The sequence below is a fragment of the Ovis aries genome, chromosome Y (genome assembly GCF_016772045.2).
Source record: "Ovis aries strain OAR_USU_Benz2616 breed Rambouillet chromosome Y, ARS-UI_Ramb_v3.0, whole genome shotgun sequence".
Lineage (NCBI taxonomy): Eukaryota > Metazoa > Chordata > Mammalia > Artiodactyla > Bovidae > Ovis > Ovis aries.
Window position 1 is genome coordinate 3389536 of NC_082741.1, and position 17709 is coordinate 3407244.

Consider the following 17709-nt stretch of genomic DNA (forward strand, 5'->3'; position numbering starts at 1 on the left):
TCCAGAAAAGAATACTGTAGTGAGTAGCCTTTCCCTTCTCCAGTTGGCATTGAACCCAGGTCTCCCCCACTGCAGGCAGATTCTTTACCAGCTGAGCCGCAAAGGAAACCCAAGGAAGCACAACTCCAAGTCAGACAACCCATCTGAACACACATGCCACCAGGAAGATATACACAAGACAAATAATTTAAAGAAACTCAACAGTTAGAGATTTACAAGTTAACACCCCACTCGCTTAAAATGCACGTCTTAAATTGCATAGCAACCGGGAGAGAAAAACATGCTGACAATGTGTTGGTGAGGACACCTCTCACGCGCCTGGTAGGGCTGCAAACTGTCACCGCTACTTTGCAAAGCCATTTGGCCATTTCTTCCACCATTTAACATAACACTCACCATCGAGCCAGCCATCCCACTTCAGAAATTCAACCGAGAGGAAAGAAGACATCTGTACACAGAGACTCGATTTCCATCAAGTCCATTTATGATCAGGAAAAGCTGCAGACCACGCAAAAAATTCATCAGTGTGCAACCAGATAATCAACTGGTGTTGAGGGGCAACAGAATACAGCCACCCCAAAATGTTTCTTGTCAGCATAAGGACTGTCTTTAGCTGGTTACTTTTATTTATTTTTTTATTTTATTATTATTTTTTTTTGGTAAATGCTGTTTATTTTTTTTTTAGTTTTTTATTTTTTAAATTTAATATCTTTAATTCTTGCATGCGTTCCCAAACATGAACCCCCCTCCCACCTCCCTCCCCACAGGGGAACTTCCCTGGTAGTCCAGTGGCTAAGACTTCAAGCTCCCAAGTCAGGGGGCCCAGGCTACATCCCCGGTCAGAGAATTAGAGCCTATGACAGTGACTGCGAAAGTCACTCAATCGTGTTCAGCTCTTTTGTGACCCCATAGACTGTAGCCCACCAGGCTCCTCTGTCCATGGGATTCTCCAGGCAAGAATACTGGAGTGGGTTGCCATTTCCTTCTCCAGGGGATCTTCCCGACCCAGGGACTGAACCCGGGTCTCTCACATTGCAGGCAGATTCTTTACCATCTGAGCCACCTGGGAAGCCCAGATCCTATGTGAGTCAAGTAAAGAGTCTGCATGCTACCAAAAAAAAAAAAAAAAAAAATCCCACAGGCCACAGTGAAGATTGAAGACACCAGGTGTTGCAATTAAGACCTTGAGCAGCCAGGTTAAAAAAATATATAGTGGAAAAAAATTAGCAGATATAGGAGGAGTTTTGGAAACTAAGTGTAAGTTGGTTAGTCACTCACTCATGTCTAACTCTTTCCGACCCCGTGGACTGCAGCACACCAGGCTTCCCTGTCCATCACCACCTCCTAGAGCTTGCTCAAACTCATGTCCATTGAGTCTGTGATGCCATCCAACCATCTCATCCTCTGTTGCCCCCTTCTCCTTCTGCCCTGTCTTTCCCAGAACCAGAGTAGAAGCTGCTCTGTTGTAAAAGCATTGGAAAGGGAAACCTCCATTCATAAGAGGGCTTCCTTCTCTGCATCACAAAGAGAAGATTGACTCTAAACCTCTAGAAATTCTTATCAATAGAGAAGGCAGAATTGAAATGTGTATAAAAACCATACCTGCTTTTCCTGATAACTTTCCTGAACTGACACCCCTTTCCCCCAAAAGCTCTCATCTTTAAGCTAAAGATAGTGTTGAAGGTGACAGCTTGGACAGTTTTGGAGACTTTCAGTGAGCTTGCCAGGGTATCTCCTATGTATACAAGAGATATACATGTTACTAAGCCTCTGTTTTCAGGCTGATTTCTGTTATATTTTTGAGAATTAAGACAAGCAATTTCTTTTTCACTGATTAAATTGAGTTTGTTTACAAATTAATTCAGGTAATACCAGCCAGATATAAACACATATCTATAATGACCATATCCACCCATCCATCCATCTATCCATGTATCCATCCATCCACACAGAGATCTCATAGTTTTCCTGGTCAAGTTTAAAATAGGCCTCTTTTCTGTAGTCTCAGAAATCACAGAGGATTTGATAAAAGTCCCTGAGAACCCTGGGAGATAATTTACATCTCAAAAGAAGAGGAAGAGAATTGCAAGCTCCTTCTAGAAAACTACCTTCCTTTAACCACACATGCAAAAATCAGTTATAAAACGTCCGAGCAGTTTCATCGAGGCTATTTTCAGGGTTAGACTGCCTTCAGTTCAGTTGTAATTGATAGCAGTAATAGACAATAATACATATCATTCATGTCCACATCCCTCACTTCTGGAGGAATGTAAGTAAGTGTTCAGGTTACCAAGACCCCTAAGGAGAGTCAAAACCAGGAAGAGAGAATAGGATTTAGACTCATGTACCAGGTTGGGAAGGTCCCCTGGAGGAGGGCATGGCAACTCACCCCAGTATTCTTGCCCGGAGAACCCCACGAACAGACGAGTCTGGTGGGCTACAGTCCACAGAGTCACAGAGTCAGATACAACCGAGCCACCGGCTTTTCACTTTTCACTTCAGCAGGACGCTCACACATGCTCCTGAGATAAATACCACTCCAATTCCAAAAGATTCACTTTGATACAATGCCAGCAAAGCCTATACATAAAAAAGTCCATCCCATTTCTCTTTCCTTTTAGAAAACAGTGGCAGCTGAGGGATGGTGTTGTAATCCAAAAGCCTTAGAGTCTGTTGTTCTCCAGATCCCAAGGAAACTAAGGCTCAGCAGTGTGATAACAAAGTATCGTTTTCTGTCATTCACGAGAGCCTAGCTGAAGATTGCCCTGTTTTGCAATAGGCACCCTGGGGGACTACAAGATGGGAGAGACCTCTGAATACCCACCGCTGGTTATTTACAGCTTGTGTTGCCAAGTATCAGTCAAACCACAAACAAATGCATAGCAAAACACTCTCTCAGGGTCACAGTTCCTGAGCCCCAGAATGGGAGGTTCCCAGCCAATACTCTATCAGATATGGAGCCAAGTGACCAAGCTTGGGTCTAAAGGAGAAAATCCCAACCAGTGTCCCATCAGATATGGAGCCAAACAACCAGGTTTGGGTCTAAAGGACAGAATCCAACTAGTGACCCATCAGAGATGAACCCAAATGACTAAGCTTGGGTCTAAAGAAGAGAACCCCAACCAATAATCCATCAGAGATGGAGCCAAGCAATCAAGCTTGGTCCTAAATGGACAACTCCAATCAATGTCCCATCAGAGATGAAGCCAAGTGACCAAGTTTGGATCTAAAGGAGAGAACCCCAACCAATAATCCATTGGAGATGGAGCCAAGCAACCAAGCTTGGTCCTAAATGGACAGCCCCAACCAGTGATCCATCAGAGACAAAGCCAAGTGACCAAGCTTGGTCCTAAATGGACAGCCCCAACCAATGTCTCATCAGAGGTGAAGCCAAGTAACCAAGCTTGGGTCTAAAGGACAGAACCCAATCAATGTCCCATCAGAGATGAAGCCAAGTGACCAAGTTTGGATCTAAAGGAGAGAATCCCAACCAATAATCCATCAGAGATGGAGCCAAGCAACCAAGCTTGGTGCTAAATGGACAACCCCAACCAGTGATCCATCAGAGACGAAGCCAAATGACCAAGCTTGGATCTAAAGGACAGAACCCAACCAATGTCTCATCAGAGGTGAAGCCAAGTGACCAAGCTTGGGTCTAAAGGAGAGAATCCCAACCAGTGACCCATCAGAGACAAAGCCAAATGACCAAGGCTTAGTCCAAAAGGGAAAACCACAATGAGAGCTCTGCCATATGCAAGACCAACCCAATAGGGAAGGTTACTCAAGTACCATCACTCTCTCCATTACATACCAACGATGTCTCAACCAGCTGATGTATGTGCCGATATACAGGTAAACAGGAATGATAAACACGGCCCCAGAAACAACAGATCAGATAAAGTGTAGTCCAAAACTTTCCCACCACCCTGCCCCTCTCCCAGATGGAGGCTTCCAAACAGATTGGCCTGGCTCCGTAAAAAAATGATGAGCCCAGATCGACTCACCTCCCAAAGAGAAACAATCAAAAGAGCGGGACGGTCAGCTTGCCCTTGCTGGAATTAACTCACCCCAGAACAAAACCGAAGGTGGACCCTGATTCAGTTTCCTCAGTCCTCACGTGGAACGTGGCCAGCGCCATCAGGGAGAGTCCCTCCAGCTTCCTGGGAGCAGAATGAGCTTCAGTAGCTGCTGGGAATCCGGGTTGGGGGTCAACCTGCCCTGGGCACGGACTGCTGGCTGCCTCGCCAAAACGGCTGCTGAATCCCAGTGTGTGTGCTTGACACACACCGTGACACCAGACAACCTGAAATTTCCAGAGTTTGGAGCAACGTTCATCACAAAGGTGGAGCAAAGAGAACAAGGAGCTTGTGCTCAAATAAGCCTGAACTCCCTGATGGTTTTCAGGGAAGGGTTTTTATAGGCAGCTTTTGAAGGAAGGCCGAAGGGCACGTGACCTTCCGTTGCTTGGTAGTGAGGTTATGGAAGGGCTTCCCAGGTGGAGACGCTAGTGGTAAAGAACCCGCCTGCCAATGCAGGAGACGTAGGAGACGCAGGTTCAATCCCTGGGTCAGGAAGATCCCCTGGAGGAGGGCATGGCAACCCACTCCAGTATTCTTGCCTGGAAAGCCCCATGGATAGAGGAGTCTGGCAGGCTACAGTCCATGGGGTCGCTAAGAGTCGGACATGACTGCAGCGACTTGGGACGCACAAACAAGGTAATGGGGTCGTGTTCCATCTCAATCGGCCGTCTTCTGCTTCCAACCAGTCTGGGGTCCCTGTGCTTGCCCTCAGCCTGAAGTTACCATCCTCCACCCTAGGGGATAGGGGAGTGGCAAGTTCCTGCAGACATGCTCAGGGATATATTTTTATGTCTAATTTGTCGAGCAGGAACCAGGACCCTGCCCCAAGGCTGCGCTATTTTTTCCCAGCAGCTCTTCCCTTGTTCCTGCATCCGCTCCCTTCTCCGATCAGCACCGGTTGGAACCTGCCTTTTGGAAAGCAATTCTTTGGCGATCAGCCTTCTTTGTGGCCCAACTCCCACAAACGTTGGGCTTCCCTGATAGCTCAGTTGGTAAGGAATCTGCCTGCAATGCAGGAGGCCTCGGGTTCGATTGCCTGAGAAGGGATAGGCTACCCACTCCAGTATTCTTGGGCTTCCCTCATGGCTCCTGCCCACAATGCGGGAGACCTGGGTTTGATTCTTGGGTTGGGAAGATCCTCTGGAGAAGGAAAAGGCTACCCACTCCAGTATTCTGGCCTGGAGAATCCCATGGACCGTATAGTCCATGGGGTCATAAAGAGCTGGACACGACTGAGTGACTTTCACTCCCACCATCATATATGACACAGTGCATGGAACACGGGTTCAATCTCTGGTCCAGGAAGATGTGGAATCTTCCACAGAGCAATTAAGCATGAGTCCCACAACCACTGGGCTCGCGTGCCAAAACCAGAGAGTGACCCATGCTCGACACACCTAGAGAACGCCGAGCATAGCAGTGAAGACCCAGCACAGCCAAAAATAAATGAGATAAAAAATTGTAAGACACTTTCTAGAAGCTGCAGACATGAAATGTGCCTTCTTCTCTCTTTCCTGCCAATGTTGGCATAGCGCTGATGTGGTGTTTATACAACTCATTACCCTGAATGCAGTGAATAGCAATGATTTACACATGAAAAGTGGCAGAGGTTGCATAAGACGGGTACGCTTTGCTGTGTTCATATGAAAAGGTGAGCAGCAGGCTGTGTTTATTCAATTCAACGTATTTCACCTGAAGAAATATGGAAGGAAACAGCCTATGGTGAGGAGAATGAGCAGAGATGCATACCTGCTGTGAATATTATTCAAATGCTGTTGAAATCAGTGACGGGGGCAGGACAAATGTCATAACATATGGGATGCTACAGATGTCAGAATAAAGCAGGCAACTACTGACTATTATATACTGTGATTATCTATGCAACTTTCTGCATCATGCATAGATTCCTTGAGGCAAGGTCTTTAGTTTTTCAGTTCCCATGCTGACGCATATAGTTGATGTTACATGAAATCTGGTAAGAAAAATCAAGAAAGAATGAGGAATGAGAAGGAGAGAGGGAGGAAGCAATGAAAGGAAAAAGGAGGTTTAGAAGGACACGCCTGCTGAGTTGATTCAGTTGTGTCTGACTCTTTGGGACCCCATGGACCGTAGCCCGCCAGGCTCCTCTGTCCATGAGATTCTCCAGGCAAGAATCCTGGAGTGGGTTGCCATTCCTTTCTCCAGGGGATCTTTCCAACCCAGGGATTGAACCCAGGTCTCCTGCACTGCAGACAGATTCTTTACCAGCTGAACCAACACAGAAGCCCCATAGCCCAAGTCACTCAGCCACCAGGGCACGGGATTTTAATTTATATCATCATCAAATGAGTCAACAGGGAGGCAACTTGGTGATGGATGCTATCCCTTGGGCTGTAATCAACAGTCCTGAGGCGCTCCCACTGTGTTCTCTCCAGATCCATAGCATCTTCATCGGTCTGGTATGCCAAGACAGGCCTCTGGGGGACTTTGTGGCTTGAGCAAAATATGCTCTCTCTTTTTTAAGCTTCTTATTTTATACTGCAATGTAGTTGATAAACAATGCTGTATTAGTTTCAACTGTACAGCACAGTCTAGTTATACATGGACATGTATCTCTTCCTTGTCAACTTCTTTCCCCATTTAAATTCTTACATCATACTCACCAGAGTTGTCTCTGCTACACAGAAGGTTCCTACTGGTTATCGATTTTTAAAAAATATTTATTTTTGGCTGTGCTAGGCTTTCATTACTCGATGGACGTGAGTCTGAGTGAACTCCGGGAGTTGGTGATGGACAGGGAGGCCTGGCGTGCTGCGATTCATGGGGTCGCGAAGAGTCAGACACAACTGAGTGACTGAATGGACTGAGGCTTTCATCGTTGCCCGGGCTTCCTCTAGTTCCATGAGTGGGGGATACTCTCTAGGTGTGGTGAGTGGGCTTCTCACTGGGGTTGCTTCTCTGTTTGCAGAACATGGGCTCTAGGTGCGCAGGCTTCATTAGCTGTAGCAAGCGGGCTCAGTAGTTGCGACGCATGGGCTTAGTGGCCCCACAGCACATGGAATCTTCCCAGTCCAGGGATCGAACCCGCGTCCCCTGCATTGGCAGCTGGATTCCTATCCAGTGGACCACCAGGGAACTCCTACGCTAACCTGTTGGCAATGATGACTGTGATACCTCAAGGCTACCCTTGTTTATCTGAGAACGAATCTCTGGAAATTTAATATCAGTTTGGAAAATATGATATCAGTTTCTGCAACATTTCAGGATGGTTTGCACAATCATTGTCATTGTAGAGCGTGGACTCCTTGACTCACGCTTGCTCAATATAACACCCACGGTGGCTGAACTGCTTAAGAACTCTGTATATCAGGATTCAGGTATGCCCAGGGCAAAGCAGTGTTGTTTTGTAAGATGAGTTGATAGAGACACAGGGTAACACTGGGTTAATACCCATGTTTGGTAAGTTTTCCCATGTACAACTTTTCAACAGACACCGCTATTACCCACTTAGCAGAAAACACTCCTGATGACAATTAGTTTGGACAAAACCAGAGCCCACGGCTCAGCTGAGCCTAAAGCTATTCTACCCACACTTTAAAATATTGCTTTACCTGAAGGTGGGCATTATCTTTCTAGCAGCGCAGGCTGTCCATTCCTCTGGTTTAAATGTGAGAGAAGACGCCTGCATAATGAAAGAAAACATACCACAAATATATAAAGGTGGGAAATACAGATGCTAATTCTACTACAGTTTATGCGTATGGTTATGAATGAGCGGTGCTTCCCAGCTGGCTCAGTGGTAAAGAAAACGCCTGCCAATGCAGGAGATGCGGGTTCGATCCCTGGGTCGGGAAGATCCCCTGGAGGAGGAAATGGCAACCCACTCCAGTGTTTTTGCTGGGAGAATCCCATGGACAGAGAGAGGAGATTGTGGGCTACAGTGCATGGAATCGCAAAGGCTCGGACACAAGTTAGCACCTAAACAACAGCAACAAGGGATGAGTTTTTGAACTTTTCTTTGTCATTGATGTCCTGGAAAAGGAAAAGGGAAATTCTTAGGCTGAAAGTGCTTTTTGCAAAACTTTTTCATTTTCGATGTGGACCATTTTTTAAAAAGTCTTTATTGAATTTGTTACAATACTGCTTCTGCTGTTTTATGTTCTGGTTTTTCGGCCCCGAGGCATGTAGGATCTTAGCTCCCCCAAAACAGATTGAACACATACCCCGTTCATTGAAAGGCAAAGTCTTAAACTACTGCACCGCCCGGAAAGTCCCGGGAAATGTACGTCTGAAGGAAAGTGCTGCATGACAGTTATTTTCATCCAACTTCTGAGTCTGACTCAGCAAATATGAGAGGGGGCCCCTAGGCCTCAAATCGGGTTCTGTTTTCTCTCGAAAACCTGAATTTTAAATTTTCTGTCCTAACACTACCCCCATGTATATCCTGGTTTTGGCTATTACTGTTTTCCATAAGAAGCTGGAATTTGGAAAACTTTTCATATCTCAAGACAGGAATCTAGTCCCGTTTCCTTATTCGCTCTGAGGAATCTAATGATATGGATGTGGCATGACTGGTTTAACAATTTTCACAGTGATGGACACTTTGCTGGCTTCACATCTTTAACCATAACAAGTAATTAAGGTAAAATCTGAATTCAATGACAATAAAAGCTTTTGCAATAAAATTTGAGTATCTACCCTGTATCTCAGCTCAGAATTTGAGCCAGATACACATAAGGTCAGATTTTCAAGTAATCACATGGGAAAAAAAAGAATAAATTAATTTTTAAACTATGTTTGATTGAACTCAATACCCTCATGTGAAGAGCCTACTCACTGGAAAAAGATCCTGATCCTGGGAAAGACTGAGGGCAGGAGGAGAAGGGGATGACAGAGATGGTTGGGTGGCATCACTGACTTGATGGACATGAGTTTGGGCAAACTCTGGGAGTTGGTTGATGGACAGAGAGGCCTGGCGTGCTGCGGTCCATGGGGTCGAAGAGGTGGACACGACTGAGTGACTGAACAACAAGTGTATGTGATGTGATGGTTTGATACCTTTGTATATATTGTGGAATTTTTACCAAGATTAAGATAATTAACATATCCATCACCTAACTTTACATATATATGCATTTTTGCATATATTTTACACCTAACTATATATATATGTACATATATTTTACATGTATATATACATATGTTTATATTTACATGTGTGTGTGTATATATATATACATTTTTTTACATGTATTTTGCCCCTGTGCTTAGTGCTTAGTCGTTCAGTCATGTCTGACTCTTTGGGACCCCATGGACTGTAAGCCCTCCAGGCTCCTCTGTCCATGGGGATTCCCCAGGCAAGAATACTGGAGTGGGTTGCCATGCCTTCCTCCAGGGGATCTTCCCGACACAGAGATCGAACCCAAGCCTTGCGCCTAGCAGGTAGATTCTTTACTGCCTTGAGCTACACAAAAAGTCCATCTAAACCCTTAGTGTAATTCAAATATCTACATGTTTGTAGCCACGTTCCCATGAGAAGCTGGGCCTCAGCCTCAGCTCCCATGAAGGAAACCTGAGTGTTTCAGCTAATGATAAAGGTACATTTCTGCAGTAGTGATCAGGACACTGGCATGGAATGCAATTCTGACCAATGAGTCTGTTTGGGAAGGATTTTTCTCTCTTAAAAAAAAAAAAAAAAAGAAGATACAAAAGAAAGGAATTTTTTTTTTTTTAACTAGTGATGGATATCTGCCTTTGATAGCTAGACTTGTGACAGACATAAGATCACGGAGGAAGAAGTTAGAAAAACCACCAACACGTGAGGAAGGCACAAAATAGAGATGGAAAAGATTCTCGGGCCTTTGATTACCTCAGAGTCACCGAGTTTTCTCTCCCACCTACAAGCACTCTAACTTACAAACTGGTCTATTTTCCTCACTGTCCTGATACTACTAAGAGTTTATGCCTATAAGTAGGATCAGCAAAAGGACTGAGAAATTAAAAATAAATCTTAGAAGGCTGCAATTGCTGTAAGATAATTGATAAGAAATAACTATCATTGATGTGATACTATATAGAGAATCAGAATAAGCTTTAGAGGAAAAGGTTGTGGAAGTCTACTGATTTAGTCTCTAGGCCACTGAATAAAATGAACCTGGAATAGTCATTTAAAAAGCTGGGGATTGTACTGCACAAAATTCAGAAGCCTCCAGAAGTGTGACCTAATTTAATTTCTTTTCTGTTCAGCCCCTTGCCTTTCGCCCTTTCTTCCTCTTGCCAGCCCTGGTTTTACTTCAAGAGATGAAGAACTGACACCTAACTATATATATGTGTGTGTGTGTGCATACATATATATATATATATATATTTTTTTTTTTTTGGTGGTGTCAACAGGTAAGATCTACTCTCAACCACTTTCAAGAAAACTTCTGAGCATTGAATGCTCAGCATGGTGGCTACAGTTAATATTAAGGGATTATATATGCAACCATTTCATTTTGTAAGAAAAAAGTACTATTTCATAAAAACTTACATATGCATTCTTAATATGAAAATATAACTGAGTTAATCAAAAAGTTCATTCAGATTTTTCTATAAAATGTTATGGGAAAACCTGAATGAACTTTTTGACCAACCTAATACTTTTATACCAGGAGGAAAAAAAAAAAAGCCTCTCAAAGATAAGGATGCTACTGTCCATCAATTAAAAAATATATATATATTTATATTTTAATAAAATATATATATTAACCTATTTGCAAAGCAGAAATAGAGACACAGACGTGGAGAGCAAACATATGGACTCCAAGAGGGGAAAGAAGGGAGGGGTGGGATGGATTGGGAGACAGGGATGGACATATAAACACTGTTGATACTACGTATGAAGAAAGTAACTAATGAGGATCTATACTACGTATGAAGACAGTAACTAATGAGGATCTACTGTGCAGTGCAGGGAATGCTGCTCAGAGCTCTGTGGTGACCTCAATGGAAAAGAAATACAAAAAAAGAGGGGATATATGCGTAAGGCGTTGCAGAAGGGAATGGCAACCCACTCCAGTATTCTTGCCTGGACAATCCCATGGACAGAGCAGCCTGGTGGGCTACAGTCCACAGGGTTCCAAGAGTCAGACACGACTGAGTGGCTAAACCAACCACCAGTGTCTAAGGGATAGCTGCTTCCCTTTGCTGTACAGCACAAATTAACACCGCGTTGTAAAGCAGCTACACCTCAATTAGAAAAAAAAATAATGTTTTTAGTAAAGCAACTGAAAACTGTAAATGCATATGGTTCACGCATCATAAAAGCATTACATATGTTCACACATCAGTGTTGCAAATCTGAGGAGCTTTTTAAGAGAAATCAAGAAAAAATAAACTCTTTTGCTTAGATAGCTCTAGCAGATGCCTGAGATTAAAAAAAAAAAATTAAAAGATGGATTGCAACTTTGAAAAAAAAAAAATCAAAGATGGAAAGTCACATCCCAGCTCAATTAAATAAGCCCTGAGCAACCTACAAATAGGAGACAGGCAAATAAATCATTCATTAGTAATACCTAAGTCAAACAACTAGTGAACTTTGATTTCATCAGTGACGCATTTGGAAAAAATTAAAGAGCATTTGGGCTGATGTTTATACATTTTTTTAATAAATAGCATAAAAATTTGTAGAGTCAGACACGACGGAGCGACTAAGCACATTAAGAAGAATGAAGTGAAAGTGAAGGTGGCTCCGTCGTGTCCGATTCTTTGGACCCCATCGACTTGCACAGCCCATGGAATTCTCCAGGCCGGAAAACTGGAGTGGGTCACCTTGCCCTACTGCAGGGGATCTTCCCAACCCAGGGATGGAACCCAGGTCTCCCACATTGCAGGCGGATTCTTTACCAGCTGAGCCACAAGGGAAGCCCAACAAGAAGAATAGTTAAACTCTATGAAGAACAAAAAGAAATGCTATTTCAGTCTCCAGTGGTGACTGATTTGCTAATATTTAATTGTCTTTTACTTTCATTAAAGGCCTTGTAAGTGAACCGACTAAGAAATCTTTTAATCATTTACCCCTGCTTACTCTCTGCCCTTGAAAATAACTCCGTAACAAGGAAACTCTTTATGTATCAGGGATCTTGATAATTTGTAACATTCTCTCTTCCATCGTGTCCAGAGGACATACAATTTACTATTTTAAGTATCAACATTCAAGTTTTTTAAATTTTTATAGAGCATAATTCCTGTATTAGTAGATGACTTAGGAAGATTTTAAACACACTTGCCTTTTTCAAGATGTTGGAAAAAGGATAAAGCCACGTTTGAACTTCAGGAAAAGCACGCAAGATTTCTCCCTCCATTTCATACCTTTAGATTACAGGCTGTTTTTTTTTTTTAATTACCATTATAAGTGTGAATAATGTATTTTTATATTTTTAATTTGCCTGCTAGGCTTTAGCAAAAGGAATTATTGAAGCCAGATCGTGGCCCCAATTTTGCATTTTCAGAGGGACAGCATCTTGTTTTTGCCTTTACAGAGGGTGTTGTTTTGGATGGTTCCAGCTGAGCTTTGTCAGCCTGTGATGAATCCTGCCTGCATTCCAGTCATAGGAGGGTGTCAACTGATGAGGAGCGAAAAAAAAAAAAAAAACAAAAAAAAAACAAGACTGCACAATCTCAGCCAGCTTTGTGTCCTACACACAATAGAGAGAGAAGAAAGGCAAGTCAGGTTTTATAAACAAGACATGATTTTCCTATGCGTGTGCCTGCTCAGTCACTCAGTTGCATCCAACTCTGGGTATTTTTAACATGCACAACACCAGTGTAAGGTAGGTTGTTGCTGTTTAGTTGGTAAGGCATCCCCAGCTCTGTGACACCATGAACTGTAGCCCACCAGGCTCTTCTGTCCATGGGACTCTCCCTTCCTGACCCAGGGATCGAACCCTGAATATTTGGCATGGAATATATTTTATGCTTATCATCTCCATATACTCAAACTTATGGATATATTTATTTTCAACATATTGTTCTTTGTCTGATCTTCACTATCTTTGTGAGCAACAGAGTAAATGCACTCACTTAATAATCAAATGATTTAAAAATTTCTAATTTATCCAAAGATTTTTTTTTTTTACTGTATTTATTTTTCAATGGTACTTACAATGTCTGAGTTCCCTTGTTTATTTACTTGGATGTAGACCATTTTTAAAGTGTTTATTGAATTTGTTAACATATCGCTTCTGTTTTATGTTTTTTTGTCTTTTTTTTTTTTTTTTGCCCCCAAGGCATGTGGGATCTTAACTTTCTAATCAGGGATCAAACCTGCAGACCCTGCATTGGACGGTAAAGTCTCAACCACTGGATGTTCCATGAGAGAAGTCCCGAGTTCCCTTTGAAAAGTATATCCATGAGCATAGGAAGGAATTAATAAGGACCATATGAGGTAAAAGAGGGTATCAGTTCAGTCCAGTCCAGTCCAGTCCAGTTCAGTTCAGTTCATTCGCTCAGTCGTGTCCGACTCTTTGCGTCCCCATGAATCGCAGAACGCCAGGCCTCCCTGTTCATCACCAACTCCTGGAGTTCACTCAGACTCGCATCCATCGAGTCGGTGATGCCATCCAGCCATCTCATCCTCTGTCATCCCCTTCTCGTCCTGCCCCCAATCCCTCCCAGCATCAGGGTCTTTTCCAATGAGTCAGCTCTTCGCATGAGGTGGCCAAAGTACTGGAGTTTCAGCTTTAGCATCATTCCTTCCAAAGAAATCCCAGCGCTGATCTCCTTCAGAATGGACTGGTTGGATCTCCTTGCAGTCCAAGGGACTCTCAAGAGTCTTCTCCAACACGACAGTTCAAAAGCATCCATTCTTCGGTGCTCAGCTTTCTTCACAGTCCAACTCTCACATCCATACATGACCACAGGAAAAACCATAGCCTTGACTAGACGGACCTTAGTCAGCAAAGCAATGTCTCTGCTTTTGAATATGCTATCTAGGTTGGTCATAACTTTCCTTCCAAGGAGTAAGCGTCTTTTAATTTCATGGCTGCAGTCACCATCTGCAGTGATTTTGGAGCCCCCCAAAATAGTCTGACACTGTTTCCACTGTTTCCCCATCTATTTCCCATGAAGTGACTGGACCGGATGCCATGATCTTTGTTTTCTGAATGTTGAGCTTTAAGCCAACTTTTTCACTCTCCTCTTTCACTTTCATCAAGAGGCTTTTTAGCTCCTCTTCACTTTCTGCCATAAGGGTGGTGTCATCTGCATATCTAAGGTTATTGATAGTTCTCCCGGCAATCTTGATTCCAGCTTGTGTTTCTTCCAGCCCAGCGTTTCTCATGATGTACTCTGCATATAAGTTAAATAAGCGGGGTGACAATATACAGCCTTGATATACTCCTTTTCCTATTTGGGACCAGTCTGTTGTTCCATGTCCAGTTCTAACTGTTGCTTCCTGACCTGCACACAGATTTCTCAAGAGGCAGGTCAGGTTGTGTGGTATTCCCATCTCTTTCAGAATTTTCCATAGTTTCTTGTGATCCACACAGTCAAAGTCTTTGGCATAGTCAATAAAGCAGAAATAGATGTTTTTCTGGAACTCTCTTCCTTTTTCCATGATCCAGCAGGTGTTGGCAATTTGATCTCTGGTTCCTCTGCCTTTTCTAAAACCAGCTTGAATGTCAGGGAGTTCACGGTTCACGTATTGCTGAAGCCTGGTTTGGAAAATTTTGAGCATTACTTTACTAGCATGTGAGATGAGTGCAATTGTGTGGTACTTTGAGCATTCTCTGGCATTGCCTTTCTTTGGGACTGGAATGAAAACTGACATTTTCCAGCCCTGTGGCCACTGCTGAGTTTTCCAAATTTGCTGGCATATTGAGTGCAACACTTTCACAGCATCATCTTTCAGGATTTGAAACAGCTCAGTTGGAATTCCATCACTTCCACTAGCTTTGTTCGTAGTGATGCTTTCTAAGGCCCACTTGACTTCACATTCCAAGATATCTGGTATCATCATGACTATCTGGGTCATGAAGATCTTTTTTGTACAGTTCTTCTGTGTATTCTTGCCACCTCTTATTAATATCTTCTGCTTCTGTTAGGTCCATACCATTTCTGTCCTTTATCGAGCCCATCTTTGCATGAAGTGTTCCCTTGGTATCTCTAATTTTCTTGAAGAGATCTCTAGTCTTTCCCAATCTGTTGTTTTCCTCTGTTTCTTTCCATTGATTGCTGAAGAAGGCTTTCTTATCTTTCTTGCTATTCTTTGGAACTCTGCATTTAGATGCCTATATCTTTCCTTTTCTCCTTTGCTTTTCACCTCTCTTCTCTTCACAGCTATTTGTAAGGCCTCCCCAGACAGCCATTTTGCTTTTTTGCATTTCTTTTCCATGGGGATGGTCTTGATCCCTGTCTCCTGCACAATGTCATGAACTTCATTCCATAGTTCATCAGGCACTCTATCTCTCAGATCTAGTCCCTTATATCTATTTCTCACTTCCACTATATAATCATAAGGGATTTGATTTAGGTCATACCTGAATGGTCTAGCGGTTTTCCCTACTTCTTAGTTGCTGGATAAAGCGATCCATTCATAGATGAGTAGTACCTGACAAAAGCCAGAATTACTTTTCAAAAATAGGACTGAAAACTTGCCTGTTGTGTCTATACAGCTTAGGTCTAATATCATTATCCATGAAAATGATTTTCTTTACAAGTGATTTTAGAAACTTCACACTTTTTAGATGATTTTGCTAGAGCTAAGAGATTCTGAATTTATAGTAGCTTTCAACTGCAATATTTAAATGAATTCCACTGGGAAATTTTCATTATACCTTTTTTTTTTTTTTTTTTTTTTTGCCTTGCTTAAACATGACTGGGTTTCCCTGGTGGCTCAGTGGTAAAGAATGTGCCTGCAATGTGGGAGACTCGGGTTTGATCCCTGGGTCAGGAAGATCCCCTGGAGGAGGGCATGGCAACCCACTCCAGGATTCTTGCCTGGAGAATCCCATGGATAGAGGAGCCTGGTGGGCTGCAGTCCAGGGAGTCCCAAAGAGTCAGACACGACTGAAGCGACTTAGCACGTATGCACCTACATGACTACTTATTCTGTGTATTGTGACCAATAACTAATTTCCATTAGCTTTAACCAAAAGATTATTGAGTGCCTGAGAGTATTATTCAAATTGTCCTTATATTTATTCAACCATTATAGATTTAATCTGTATGTTCTGAATGCATCATTTTTTTGCCCTTCATGCAGATAAATTTTAGTACATTTTAATTCAAGTAATATTCAGAAAAATAAGAGCAGGGTGACCCACATTTTTGGCATGATATGAGATGTTCAAACTCTCTTATCTAGTTGACTGATTTTTTTTAATGGAGACAGCAATTTTAGGAGCAGAAGCACAGTTTCTCCCAAGCTGTCAATGTGCGTGGATTCCTGGGAGATGGATGCATTGCTTACATCTATGAAAATTAATTTCATAAAAAATTGATTAAAAATAAATTTTAATCTGACAGTATATTACACATTTATTTTTTTACTATGTGTTATTAATTTTTATTGGGGGATAGTAGCTTTATTTTTTTAATTTTTATTTTTACTTTATTTTACTTTACAATACTGTATTGGTTTTGCCATACATTGACATGAATCCACCACGGGTGTACATGCGATCCCAAACATGAACCCCCCTCCCACCTCCCTCCCCACAACATCCCTCTGGGTCATCCCCACGCACCAGCCCCAAGCATGCTGTCTCCTGCATCAGACATAGACTGGTGATTCAATTCTTACATAATAGTATACATGTTTCAATGCCATTCTCCCAAATCATCCCACCCTCTCCCTCTCCCTCTGAGTCCAAAAGTCCGCTATGGATAGTAGCTTTAAAATGTTGTTTTACTTTCTACTGTATGGCAAAGCGAATCAGCTCTATGTTTACATATATTCCCCTCTTGTTTTGGATTCCCTTCCCAGTTAGGTCATCACAGGGCACTGAGTCCCCTGTGCTATAGAGGAGGTTTTCACTGGTTGTCTGTTTCACAGAGTATCAAACTAGTGTATATGTGTCAATGGTAACCTCCCAATTCCTTCCACCTTTTGCCCTTGGTATCCATTTGTAGAGACATGTACGGACCTAGAGGGTGTGATACAGAGCCAAGTTAGAAAGAAAAACAAGTTTTGCATATTAACATATATATATATATATGGAATCTAGGAAAAGTGGTACAGATTATCTTATTTGCAAAGTAGAAATAGGGACACATGCTTAGATTCCATAAATTAAGAAACATGCCCCCGTTACATGTTTAATATATAATTTGATCCATATGTAGTACATTCTAAATATGTCTCCCCGTTCCTATAGGACACTGCTGTATACAAGGGAAACTTGCCTTTTCACATAAAAAACAGAGATCCCTGTTTCTGCCTTTGACCTACTGCTATGACTCCGTCAGATGTCTAATATACAATTTGATACATGTGTAGTACATTGTAAATATGTCTCCCAGTTCCTACAGGACACTGGGTATGCAGGGGAACCTTCACTTTTCATACGCAAAAGAGATCCCTGTTTCTGCCTTTGACTTACTGCTATGAATCCATGCTCATTTGCTTCGATAAACTCTTTCCAGTACTGACGACCATGTATTGAAGCCT